The sequence below is a fragment of the Falco peregrinus genome, chromosome 8 (assembly GCF_023634155.1).
Source record: "Falco peregrinus isolate bFalPer1 chromosome 8, bFalPer1.pri, whole genome shotgun sequence".
Lineage (NCBI taxonomy): Eukaryota > Metazoa > Chordata > Aves > Falconiformes > Falconidae > Falco > Falco peregrinus.
The window spans coordinates 17,782,874-17,796,837 of record NC_073728.1 but is presented as its reverse complement, the minus strand read 5'-3'; the positions used below and the strand labels follow the sequence as shown (position 1 = coordinate 17,796,837).

General features: G+C 38.7%; 1 protein-coding gene across 12 annotated transcripts in view; it reads right to left on the bottom strand.

The window, feature by feature from the left end:
• ZNF385B (zinc finger protein 385B) overlaps window positions 1-13,964 on the bottom strand; it is a 168,241-nt gene that overhangs the window by 44,048 nt on the left and 110,229 nt on the right. The window lies entirely within an intron of this gene.

Sequence of the window (13,964 nt, the reverse complement as noted above, 5' to 3'; positions counted from 1 at the left end):
GTTTTGTGAAGACCCTTTTGGTAATTCACAGCATGTCAATTAAAACATCCTTATTCACATGTTTGTTGACCCCTACAAATAGGTTTGTAAAGAAGGATTTACCTTGAAAAAGGAATTGTGTTGACATTTTACAGGCAGTTTACAGCATGAGGTTCTCTTATGCTATTTTTATTGAAGCTTCTATTAATTTGCCTGGCAAAACTATGCCACCCAAAAGCTTACATTTTCCATGGAATAGATTTTAAAAACTTGCATCATGTGTACCACCTTTCACTCCTCAGGTACAAGAGCAGTTTTATATGAGCTGTTACACATCAGTAATTCAACAATGAATCCCTGAATTCTCTTATAATTCTTGCTATCAGAAAACCTCCCTGACCTGCTATATGTCATGGTACCACAAATGCTTCTGGTGCCTTCTGGGAACTGAACCAGACTAGTAAGAGACATCAAAGTAGCATAGGAAGGAGAAAAAAATAATTGAAAAGTGCATCAGGATAACGCCTTCAGTGAAACTGAAGTTCTGGTTATTTTAAAAGATCTCTGTACACATCGCAGACAGTAAAAACACCAACTCATGAGCCTCAGAAATAAATTGCACTGATCCTGTCAAGAAGTTACTTAAAACAGAAAGGTTAGGTACCATTTCTAAGTCTTTTGTTTAAATGAGGTGACACTACGTGGCAAGAAGAGCTACTTTTTCTGATGCTGGAAACCGAGAATATTTGTGTTAGGTTTTGTTCAGGTGTAATCTCCAGTTTAAAAGTTTGGATAAATGCAGATACTTACCTGATTTGAAGCTTTTTGTGCTTCCCTAGTATCCAGGGCTAAACCGCTGGTTACACATCTGAGCTAGTGAAAGTGTACTGATTTAGATTTCCCATTTCTACCTAATGACCCAATTTCTAAGATTTCATTCTCTTCCTGATCTGCTTAGCTACTGAAGCATGCTAATCAAGTGTCATACATGGTATGGCTATCACTCCAAAAATCGAAACCCAAAAGCTCTTCTCCTACCAGCAGCACAACCTTAAATCTGAGTAAGGTTTAAAATCATGACTGGGAATTTATGCCCTCAGTTCAGTTACCTCTCAACATGATGTAACTCTTGGGTCAAATCTAGACCTGTCTGTTAGACAAACATATGTAAACAGAACATTGCTAAGTGGGTATAAGAGATTTAACTGAGTATCGCTTAGCTACTCGGCATTAAGAAGCTTCTGAAAAAACTCTGAGAGGGGCCCTACGGCATACTGTGTTTTTTAATCTGATAAAGCAAAATTTTAAACCGTATGTGGAACAAACTGATAATATACTCCAGTACTTCCCTCAGGCAAAGGGAGAAAACAGTGCCACATATATATATATATATAAATATATATATATATATAAATTACCAATGCAGGAGCAGCATCTAAAGTTCTGGGATTTTTTTAAATCATTGGGCAACACTCCTTATTTGCATGCCGTTGTTGTTGTTGTTATTATAATTATTATTACTACTACTACTACTATATAGGTAGGCAAACAGCAACAAACATCCTGTAAATAAGATCTTTTCAACATCCTTCTAGATTACAAAGCCTACATGAACTCCTCCCTGTGTTTGACCTCCAGTTGTCAGGGAAGCTGAGCGCACTGCCACTGAGGAGAACGACCATGCTCTGAAGCTTATCGTAAATTCTGCCTCCTACCATAATTGTACATATTATGATGACTAAGAGTGACAGAAGTGAACACACATACTCAATGGAGCACATATTTAAAATGCCTAGCGTAAAATCAGAAACATTAACATTGTGATGCAATACTTGGCACAGTTGGGCAATGCAAACTAGCAAGAATCTGTTCTCTCTGTGCTCATGCTGCTTTTGTCCCAACAGGGAATGTATTTCACATTTAGCTAATGCTAAGTGTAATTTCCTGTTCAAATCAATGCTATAGTGTTACATGTTTTCTTACTTCTTTTGCATCACCAGGAACACTTGAGTCAGCGCTACCGATGGAGCTCTATCTGAAAAGAGGTCGTAGCAAGGTGAGTGTTGGTGTCTTCTCCCACATAACAAGTGATAGCTGTGCCAGGGGAGGTTTAGAATGGATATCAGCAAAACTTTCTTCACCAAAAGGGTCACCAAGCATTGGAACAGGCTGTCCAGGGAGGTGGCTGAGTCACCATCCCTGGAGGTATTTAGGAAAGCTGTAGATGTGGCACTTAGGGACACGGTCTAGTGGTGGACTTGGTAGTGTTATGTTAACAGTTGGACTCTATGAACCTAACGGTCTTTTCCAACCTATATGATGTCCACAACTCCCTCCTCTTGTGGGAATGCCATGAATGTTTCCCGTGTATCAGCTCTCCTTGACTAGCACAGAGTGTGTCCCCACAGAGATGTATTTCTGTACAGGGAGCCTACAGTTCTCCAACAGCCACCTCCTCACACCTCTATCTCTATGCTCTTCACATTTTGGGGTTTGAAAAAAACCAGGCAGGTGCAAATGGCCTGTAACCAAACCAGGGGAGGGCTTCTGTCAGATTCCCAGCAGCTGATTCAGTCTTGTGCAAATGTTGAATTAGAACAGAAAGAATAATTAATTTACAACAACATTATAGGGGGCTTTACCAACCCAAATGCACTCAGGTTGCAGCCAGTCCATGATTTTAGCTTTTTGGCTTTTTCTTTTTTAAATTCTGAGTAGGTGTCTTTCCCCAAGTGCAGAAAGAGATAAGCCAAGAAAGAATTCAGACCACAGGGAATAATATCTCCCTTCCCTTCCACAGGGTTCCCAAACCACAGTAACAACACTGTACTCTGAAGGCAAATCTCTATGAATGCAACTTCTCACTGTGTTTCTCTTTCCCTGTCTTGATCAATTTGGCAGCAAGCTCCAGCTTCCCCACGGAAAACAGTGGCTGTGATAGCTGTGACCTCCAGACACTACTACTAGTCAGTGAAATCAGCCTGAAGGCATTTTAAAACATAACAAAACTCTTGCTGTAGTTCACTTGCTCACATGTCAGATACTACAGCTGTCCATGAAGAGCTGTTGAAGTAACAGTGAGTATCTGAAACATAAAAAAAGACAGACACATCTTTGGAGTTTACACTTCTACCTCATTTTTAGTACAACTAAAAGGGCACCCAGCGCTGGAGCAACCTTTTATGTCTTAAAAGAGGTGAAATATTAATAAATACAGTTGCATCATTTTCCTTCTAGAGAGTAAGGTTCAGCTAATTTTATTTTTGTGAATTCCACATTACTTTTGTTAACAGAGTTGCAGGGCTGGAGTCTTGGACTTGGGAGACCGCTTTTCTGTCTCTGGTCACTAGCAGTTAGGCTTCCCTCCCCACCTTTTTATGTCTAGTCATATGCCATAATGCAGAGCCACTTGGTGTGCCACCCTCTTGCATGTTCCCCTTTTAAAGTACAGCTTTCGTGGAAAGATGAAAAAGGGGACGATTGCCTCTGCATGCCTGTATTCACAATCACATAGAATACTGAAAGTGATGTCTGTGGCAATTTACATATTTGTTTTAGGCCAGAAGGAACTGTAACATCTGACTTCCTGAAAAATTCATGACACTATTTCATTCACTAGGGAGTTTCAGTCCTTCCTGTTATGAAGTCTGATAATTTGTGGTCAATCAGAGCCTACATTTTGGGAAAAAAAACATCAACAGTTTGATTTAAAAGTTTTCAACTAAGTTAATTTACATCTCTGGGGAAGCAATGCTTACTGTGTCTATTATAAACCACTCGACCTAGTTGTGCTTCTCTATTAAAGGTCACCCTAATCTCAGATACCTCCTGAATGTGTAGGCACTCGTACATTGCAATCAGCTCAGCTCTCAGCCTTCTCTTTGATAAACCAAGTTCTATACGCCTCTCACTATAAAAGCCTTGATTCATTTGTTAGGTCTTCTCTGACTCCTTTTCAGATTTTCAATATACTGTTGAAACATAGATACTCCAAGTTAGAACAATACACTCAAATATACTTTCCCTTTACCTACTTAATTACATCTTTTTTGTTTTAACAAGAAATGCAATAATCTTCTTGCCTTAGCACTGACTTGGGAAGCACATCCCTAAATCTTTACTGACATGCCCATTTATCCATCTTGTGTGCTAGCACCATCACATGTCCTCCTCTACCTTAGCATGTGTTTTGACCCAGTCTGGGAGAAAGCTGGGTGAAACAGCACCAACCTGAAAATCTTATGTTGAAGCAGAGACTGCTTTCAGTAGGGTTTTCACTTAGAAAGTCTAATTTGCAAGACTTTATCAGACCAAGCTCAGGAGGCCAAGGATGAATTCCAGCCTTGACAGCAGAATTTTGTTTCTCCTAAACCAGTCTGAAATCATGGTTTAGACCAACATAAGCAAAAGGAAAAACATTCTACACTGTCCAACTGAAATAAAAACAGTGATTTAATAACCTTTTGCTATTCTGTCCTCCTTTGTCTTGGTATCTCTCTGTCTTAAATCAAGAAACTCTCATACAAAAAATAAAAATCAGGTAAATAACTCTGATGTTTCTCTGTCCCTCTCTTCTCCCCATATAATGTGATATGATTAAGCACAGAGATCAAAAAAACCCTGAGAAAACCCCTTTTAATTCTTTTTTACTATTAATATTTTCAGTGTTAGGAATATTTCCTCTGGCCTTCCTTCCCTTCATCCGTGGATATATTTATTGCATGTTAAAAATAATTTCTGTTTTAGAGAACAGTAATTAGGAGAGCCTTAGACTAGAATTAGTTATTAAATACCACTGCCGTTTTCGAAATTGTCATGTAAAAGATTAATAAAATTTAATATTTGATTCCTGTAGAAAGACTTAACCCAAAGAAAGAAAAAACTGGTGAGACACCACAGCAAAATAAAAATTCTGAATCTGGTCTCAGTTCTTATAAGGCTTATTTCTCAAGTGAGGACTATAAATACATAAAATGATTGTGTTTGTAATATGAATACCAACACCCTAAAGTAGAAAAATGTCAGATTTTCTGCTCTAGACAAGATTGGAGATTTCTATAGGTGAAATAAACAGAAAGCTGATGAAAATGTTTTAGGATAAAAGAGAATTCCCCCTCAAGCAAATGGAGAATGAATTAAAAAACAAATATCGGAGGTTTAATGCTTCCTTTATACTAAACTAAATCAGCTTTAAGTAATCGGCAGCTTCTTTTTTAAACCATCCAGATTACTCCTTTACCATAGTACAAGACTTTGTACCTGTAATATGAACTTTTAGGACCATGACAGACCAAACCTGAGAAAAAGACTTAAGTACAAACCCAATGGTTAAGCTCAAGCATTATCACAACTCACCTTCCCTTTGTGGCTATGCTGGCTCACAAGTTTAACTGTACATGCGTCACTTCACCTGACACAATATTCATTTGTAAAACAGGGATTAAAATATTTGCAACCTCACAAAAAGGCTGAAAGGTTTAAATAACATGTTTACAACTCTTCAGAATCATCCAATGGAAGATGCTATGTCACTGCTATCAAGGCTGCTGTTGCTCAGAACACTAGGCTGTGTTCCGCTAAACAAAAAAACACTACCAAAAACTTCTTGCCTCCAGATCCAGCAAAAAATAAAAACATACTACAGTATGAGACTTGCTGAAAATCAAACCAATAACATAGTCTGAGAGCAAAGCTATTCTTGTTATGCTACCTATTACTATCTGACAGTAAAATAATATGAATAGGTAAAATAATACAAAACATTACCTTTCAGTAAAATCCTGCCAGAACTTAAGCCTAGGAATTGTCAGAAAAGCAGCTTAGATAACATGTAGGGTAAACAAGGTTCCTGATTTGTGCTTTCCTCTAAGATAGTCCTTAGATGTGAGCCTTTTCTTAAGGGTCTGCTTTAAGTTTTGCTGACAGTTTTCTTTCTCCCAGCCTTTTCCAGAACACCAACAATGCAAAGATTAATGGTATATCCCATTGGGTGGGTTTGAATTTCCTCTACAGTTCTGAACTGTGCAAAGAGAGGAAAGGGACAAATTCATGGCCTTGATTAATTCTGTGAACAGGAGAGAATAAAGAAACTAGAAGCCTAGTCTTCTGAAATGAATTAATATCATTACTTTTCACATAGTTGAAAAAAATCTAAAAAGAGGATAAGTTATATATCTATATACACATTTGCATGTAAGTGTATGAAATGGCTGAATATAAAAAAGAAGCAAATCAGAACCAAGAACTGCATAAGTATGCTGGCTGACAGCTGTCATATACTCTTCATAGTAAGGAATAATAGGCTTTCTTCATTTAAAAATCAGTAATGATGTTTCCAGTTTGGGATTTTTGGCTTTTTTTATCAGTGCTGCACACTACACAAACAGCCTTTAAAATACTTCTAATTAAAAAGTGCTGTATTTAGATATGAATCTTTAAAGGAATATTCCATTTCTAATTGAACCTGTCCTGAAATTTAATGTAGTATCAAAGTCTGCTGGATATTTTTGTTCTGTTTTGTGTTTGGTGTGGGGTTTTTTTTCTTCTTTAAATCTAAGTAAATGAGACACAAAGCAAGGTAGAAACCTGTCTCTTCTATCAAATACATGAGCAAGAAATGTGATCCTCATTCCTTAGTGTAACTTGGGGAAGCAGCTGAAGTTTGTGGTTTCTCTACTGTGAGACCCAACAGGTTGAATACAGAGAAGACTGGTCTGAAATGCGCCGATTTTCAAATCAGCCTTTCTCTGTAGTTGAAGATCAGTAGCTGAAACAAGCTGGTCAGTGCTTCAGACCTGTGTATCATTGTTTTTCAGGTAAGCTAAAGACAGGTTTCACACCACGACTGTAAACTGCCATACAGTGCTTTTAAATTGCCATAAAATTAACTGTATCTATATTAAAAGACCACTAGCTACATCCACATTTGGGGGGTGGGTGTGGGTGTGTGGGTGTGTGGTGGTGGGGAAATGTACAATAAGAATTAATTCTTGGCTACATTCTTATAATTTATTAACTAATAATTATTGCAGTAATTGTTAGTTTCTCATGGTACAATGCGATGAAGGTCTAATAGAGGGCAGGAAAGCTAGCCTCATACAGCCAGGATGCTGCAAAAGCAGCCACTACTGTATTCATCAGACACACAGAGCATTAGATTTCTCTAAAGGTGCTCCAGAATTTTGCTTAGGACAAGATGTATAATTAGAAATCGGCAAAACCTTTATAAGCACAGTGCTGCAACACATGTGCCTTGTTTGTCTTAAACTACAGCTTTGTGACTGCTTGCTTGGAGCGGAGGTGTTACCCTCACAGTCTTTATGGAAAACATCCTTCAGTGGTCTAACACCTGAAATATTTATGGCTAACAACCCTCTCCTTTTAACCAGCTTCCTTGTGTCATAAACGTGCTACTAACTTGAGAAGAAATTACTTCAGTGAAGATAAAGGCTTCTGGCTTTTACTACACTGACCAGTAAAAAAGTAAATACTGCTGAAGTGTTGGGAGAGACAAACTCCAAGATTTCTGTAAAAAAAAGATGAAACACATAGCCAAGGAACAGATTTTCGTGAGGACTCAGCAAATGGTAAGATTTGTATGCAGAAACTGTATTTCTTTAAAGAATCAGGCTGATGACCTAATTACTTGTATGCACAATAATGGATGTATTGCAGCAATTAAGGAACCACTTTTCCAACAACCACACCGTGGACGCTTAGCTCCTGTAAAGTGGTAGGGAAAGGCTGCTGCGTGTGGTGACTTCTATTTCTCACCAGTGCATGTCAGTGCACTTTCACCTTACAGACAGGGTTTCCTATCTGGCTGCTTATCTGGGAACTGAGAGGAGGAAGCTCATCCATCCAATTCCTGTTAGAAAAAATACAAAGCAACAGGAAATAAGCAATAATTAATGTTTGAAGAGATTCTCCCTTAAAGCCAGTCTGTATTATTTTAAATACGGTGGGGGTTTTTTCCTCAGAATAATATTAAAGACTAAAAACAAGGTGGAAAAGTACTTATTTAGGCTCACCAAATTAAGGAAGGGCTGCTCTTTGAAGAGTTTCCTGACAGGAACTAGGGAACCTTCATCTTCATATTAAAATACCACAAACTGTAAAAGCTGTCAAAGATTGACTGACAACTCCCTGCTTTTGGCAGCAATTTTTTCCCCATATCTAACTCAGTGTATCTTACCAGGTGTTTGCTTCAAACTCAATGTTTTTTGAAAGTTTCAGCTGAAATGGCTCAAGTCTTCTGTAGGGAAAATACACCACCTTAAATAAGCATTTTTCAGGTCCTCCAAAGGCTGAGAAGAATTTTTCCAAATACTGCTACTGCAGTTGAAAGAGGTCTCTGCTGGTCTGCACCAAAGCCATAGAAAGGCAAGGAGGAATTCCTGGCTCGGTACAAAAAAGCCTAAGGACACAAAGGAAAAGGGACTACAGGAAACTGAAGAGAGGAAGATGTGGAAGGTTAAGGGTCTCTGCAGCGCTCTCTGTGAGAGGAGGGAGTCAGAGGAGCAAGCAAAGACTATCTACAGAGCTGAGTGAGGTCTGTGCTGCCAGAATTTGGGCTTTATCAGGTCGTTCCTGAACTTCTGCTTTCCTCACCTGTAACTATCTGGGAAAACACCTATTATTCTCTTTTATTCCCTTTATGAAAGGTACCAGGCTTATTCCTCATGTTCTAGTTTGGATGATTCTGGCTATGACTTGGAAAACACAAACTATTATATCCATAATAACTAAAACAGGAATGTTTTTAAGTGCTTCACACAGGAATAAAAGGCAAACCTGAAGTGCCTTTTGTGCCTGCATGACTTTAAAAAAGGGTATAAAATGTCCAGAAGAAAAAAATCTTGCTATTTCTTGATTAAAAAAGACAAAAACAACAAAAAAAAATACAAAACAAACAGAACACCCAGCTACCCCCAAAACCACCTCTCCTTCTAAGGTAACTGCTTGAATTTCTTTTCTGTGCTGTTAATGAGCATAACTATAGCTCTTACAAAACTTCATATGCTCTCTGGAGCAGAGTGTTTCAGAGGGATATGAGCAGAGCAGGTCATTCCCATCCAGCACTTCACAAAAGGGAAAAGGAGAAATTGGAGCACATGGACAGGCTACTCAAAGAGGACCGTAGATAACGGGTTGGCAACATACAGTTGGCTGCATCTGTAATTTGCTCCTGCTGTGCACAATCCTGAGCTCCAGAGCGTACTTTGGCACTGCAACAGGGTGTTAAGTGGCTGGATTCAGACCCTGCTAAGGAAAGAGAAAGCTCCTGAGCCGCAGCGCTGTGCCAAAGCACTTGGCACAGCTGGGCGAGCCAAGCCAGCGATGTGAGTGCCCCACACTCTTATCTGCAGACCTCCACTTCTGCCTTGGCTGATTACTGGGCCCTTCAAATGAGAACTAGATAGGTAGCAAATACAAATGAGGAACATAATTGAAAATACAGAAGAGGAAAGAGCAAATTAATCCTTCCCAGTCGTTGTCTTGGGGGTAAGCCAGGGATACTTAGTCCAGGCAGGGCTAATGCTGGAGAGGACACAGAGATTTCTGACTAAGTTACTAGTCAGCTCCTCTTTCCCTTCCTGTAGCCCATTCCAACTGGCTCACCTTTACTGACAGATGTAAAATACTTCTGGTCCACTTTGCAAGGGGACTGAGGGAACTCGAATATAAAGAATCAGCATAAACCTACTTGAAGAGAAACAGACACTGAAGCAGTAACTAGGCCACATTAACCAATGAGTCCTCCAAAATATGAAGGTATGAACCAGCATTTAGAAACCAATCATGGGCTAGCTAGATGGAAAAATATTTCACTAATATGAAAGCTACAAGAGTTGCTATAATCTTTGATTACCCCTGAGGCCATAACAAACTCAGAAGGAAGAATATGAATTGCTGATTATTTTCTATGATGATAGAATCTGCAAAGTTGCTGATACTGCTTTTGTGCAGACTGACGGGTCCCTGGCTGTACCACTTCAACTTAATTTGAATCACGTAATGCTGCTTTCATTTCAGGACCAGGTAGAATGTGTTGGGAGTTCTGAGATTTTTTTTTTTTTTCTGGAAAGTATATATTCTTTATGGAGAGATGCACTCAGTGATCATTAAGTTTGCCTTGCAAGAGAAATCCTGGCTTTCAGCCACTTTAGCACATGCATCATGATAACCTTCCACGATGTGATCACGAAGTGTCCTTTCTTCATTCTGTACCCAAGACAGATGACATAAGACAAAGAATCAGGCAGACATAGAGAAGGAATGGTACAGAAGGTGAAACTGCATGGTAGAAGCCAACAAGTGCAGAACTCAAAACTGCATGACAAATAAATGAACAATGGCAAGGGCAGTAATCTTAACTTTGATTTCCATCGACTTTATGTGCTAGATTTTGAAGGTTTTACAGATCTTTAGATGTAATCAGTATGCAAGATGTTACATGTTAAGGAATCATGAGAGTCATTTTAACATGCTAAAAAAGAGCTCTGCTTAAACAATACCTTTTTTGTACACATCCATTCCAAATTGGAAGCACCAATTTGGGAAGTTCCTATAATGCTGTTTTCCATTCTGCTATCAACAAGAGTATTTTAAATAAAACCAGCCAAGAATTTGATTCAAGCTACGCATTTCAGACAAAGGGGTATGAGTAACTGAGCAAGAGATTTTAGAACTTGATGCCAGGACAAATATGATGTCAGCTTTGGATTTGCTACTGCAGCACTTCTGAGAGGGTTTTTCCTTCTATGCGGCAACTCAGGTTCAGGCTGTCACAGTCTGGTCATGTCTGTCCTGTTCTGACAAAAGTGTTTGCTGGTGCTGTGAAAAGCCCAGGAAAGAAGAGAGCGCCTATTCTGCAATACCTCTCCACTTGGAATCCTTCATTCTGCCTCTAGAAGATCCCTTTCTGGCTGATCTGCTGAAACAAAAAGGCACCCTTACTAAGGAATAAAGGCATGTATTCAAGGAGTTAGTGCAATAACTCCCGAATTAATTTCTCCTATATCGTAAGCACATCCTATAGAACAAAGACAAATTTAATTGGGGCATGAATTGGTAAGTGCTATATATACATTCACAGCATTTTTAGAACAATTAATGGTTTCAGGAGTAACAGAAGGGAGGCATTTCAAACTAAATCACACCATTCTGTCAAGGAAATAAAATATACTTGAGGTAGGCATTTCTTTTAAAAAGATCAGGGTCTGCTCAGTGCTTCATGTGAAAGTGACTGGAACTTTCACAAACAAAATAGGAACACTGATGTTTCATCTGGAGCATCACATATATTTTCAGAATTGAAAACTGTCAAAGTTAACTATATAAGAAAGGCTTTACCCCAGATTTTAAATATATTTCCATAAATATGAGAATTTATTTTGGAAACACTGTAGGGAGTGTTTTTTTAAACATGTTTGTAGTTAATATATTTTACCTTGTTTTTCCTGCCCTGGTAGTTACTATATCAAGCTCCTAAGCAGAAACTTTTCTTTTTTCAGGCCACTGAAATCACCTGCTGGCAAAATTTAGAAAAATGTTTCCATATCTGACTGCCATTGAAAATGAACAAGTGGATCCAACGTTTCCTCCTGTTTCCACATTTCTTTTTGCTGCCTTCAGTGAACACACACAAGCATGCATGTAGCGCTGGCACGCACTGCAGTGTCCCCGCAGTCCTACCGAAGGCAAAGAGGTTGAGTGCTGCATGCTGGAAGTTTCACTGTCTACAGTCCTTGACAAGTCCTCTTGTGAGTGAAGTGCATAGATTTCCTGATTGATCCATAAGGCAAATAATGGCGCTTTTGGGGGGGAAGGGAAAAATGGTTCTTCTAATACTTTGTTCCTGCACAAGATTATAGCACTTTGGATGATGCATACTTTATGGGTCAGCTGGATTTAGCTCACTCAAAATTATCTTCTGGAAAAAGCCTTTTTACAGACTTTTACATACTCCCCACACATGCACTTCAGAGTGACAAAAAAAAAAATTATATATACACAAACATGGAAATCTACATTTGCAAAGCTTGTGCTACGTCAGAAAGAAATTTCTTGACAGCTGGTGTTCACTGTGTCTGTCAGTAGATAACCATGAATGGTTTAGTTTTCCAATGAGCTTTAAAGTCCATTGTAAAAAACTGATAGGGAAAATCAATACCTGCAAGATAAATGGCAGTGTCTGTGAATTAGAAATACAGTAGTACTGAACTACGGTTCCTCAAAAAAAGAGAGCTTAAACATGCAGCATCTGTGGTGCATAACAGCATGATTTCGTATAACTACCAAGAATTCCAAGGGAGGAAACAGATATTGAGTCGACAATATTTGCCGATTACCCCAGGCCTCTTTTTTTTTTTTTTTTTTTTAAACAAAACCCACAGAAGTTTGGAGAGGAGTGACAGGTGTGAAGAATAAACACTCTGGGAATTAGGCAAATGGAATGTAACCCAGATAAATGTAAGCTAGTGTACATAGGCAAAACCAGTCTAAATATCCAAATTAATCTGCCTCTAGAGGCTACAGCAACTCAGAAATTCAATAATACTGCAAGTATGCAAATAATGTTGGTTGACTTTACAGCTACAGCATCCCTAAAGAAAAGGTTCTCCAAGTCTTTATGTATAGTTCCATGAAAAAGCTCACCCATAAAACTAGTGCAACTGGAAAGCAGACAAATCAGTAAAAAATAAAAAACTTGAATGTATTAGAAAGAGAATGGAAAATTAATATGAATTGCATCATGCCTAGAAGATGAGATGATGCAGTACTTTCTTGAAATTGTATTGAGTTTTGGCCCTGCACTTTAAACATACCTGGATTTTTTTCTATCTTTTATCTCTTTGGACACACACATGCACCCCCTGTAATCTGTACACATGCACATCCCCACAACTCTCATAAATACACAATTTTCACATACACATTTTGTAATGAATTAGTAATATTTGATACTATTTATAATAAACCTTGGGCTGCTGACATCTGAAAGAAGCTGGCTGATATGTTGCCTCATAACCATCCCACAGCACCGCATGCTGTAGCACAAGGCTTGTCAGCTAGATGTATTTGCAAGTCATGAAGAAAAAAAATTCCTCTTGCTGTTTTAACTTTAGACAGAAGGTGAGTTTGCGAAAGGAAACACTTGGCAGTGGTTCAGCAATCACCGCCTGGTGGTGATCACATCGCTTACCTTCCCATCCCCCCACCCCTCCAGCAATTACAGTGACAAGTGTGATGCTGCACAGTTCAGGCAATGGTCACATACGGACAGATCGTACTTGCTGACTTGGCAGAAATGACCCAGAGCTGTTTCCTTCCTGTTGCTATTAGCTTACTGTTTGCCAAGGCATTCCATGCTGAATTACCTCTGCAAATGGAAACCTGAGCGGTAACATGCAGAATACTGGTTTTGGTGTACTCAATGCATTTAAGATAACAATTAATTAAGTTCCACAGCAAAAAAGCATTTTGGTAACATTCAGAACCATTTTACAAGCTGTTGAAGAAGTGAGAACTACAGAAAAGAGTATTTTTATAATTGCTGCTCTGATAAACATGGAGAACTACAGAAGCAATGAGCGTTATTTTGGCAATGGTATTTTTTTTGCAAAAAACTAAGATGCTTTACCATAGACTAGAAGTAGCAGTTTCACATTTTTCACATGGACTGGCTGCTCAATTTTAAACTTTATTGATATTATACAGAATTAACAAGATCCTCCAATTGCTTCACTGGCTGTAATAGACCTAGCTTGAATAATGTCAGTGGAGGATCTAGGTTTTACCTGTTGATGTTTTTCCATTTTGCTTTTTTCTTTCTTACAGCACATGGAAACGCACATACCCAGGCAAATACTCAAAATGATTCTACTGGTCATCAATTCTCTAGTATGGGGTTTGTTTGGTTTGGGTTTTTTTTTTCAGCGTGCAAACACCACCCCAACAGACCAAGTTAAAAAAGGACCAGC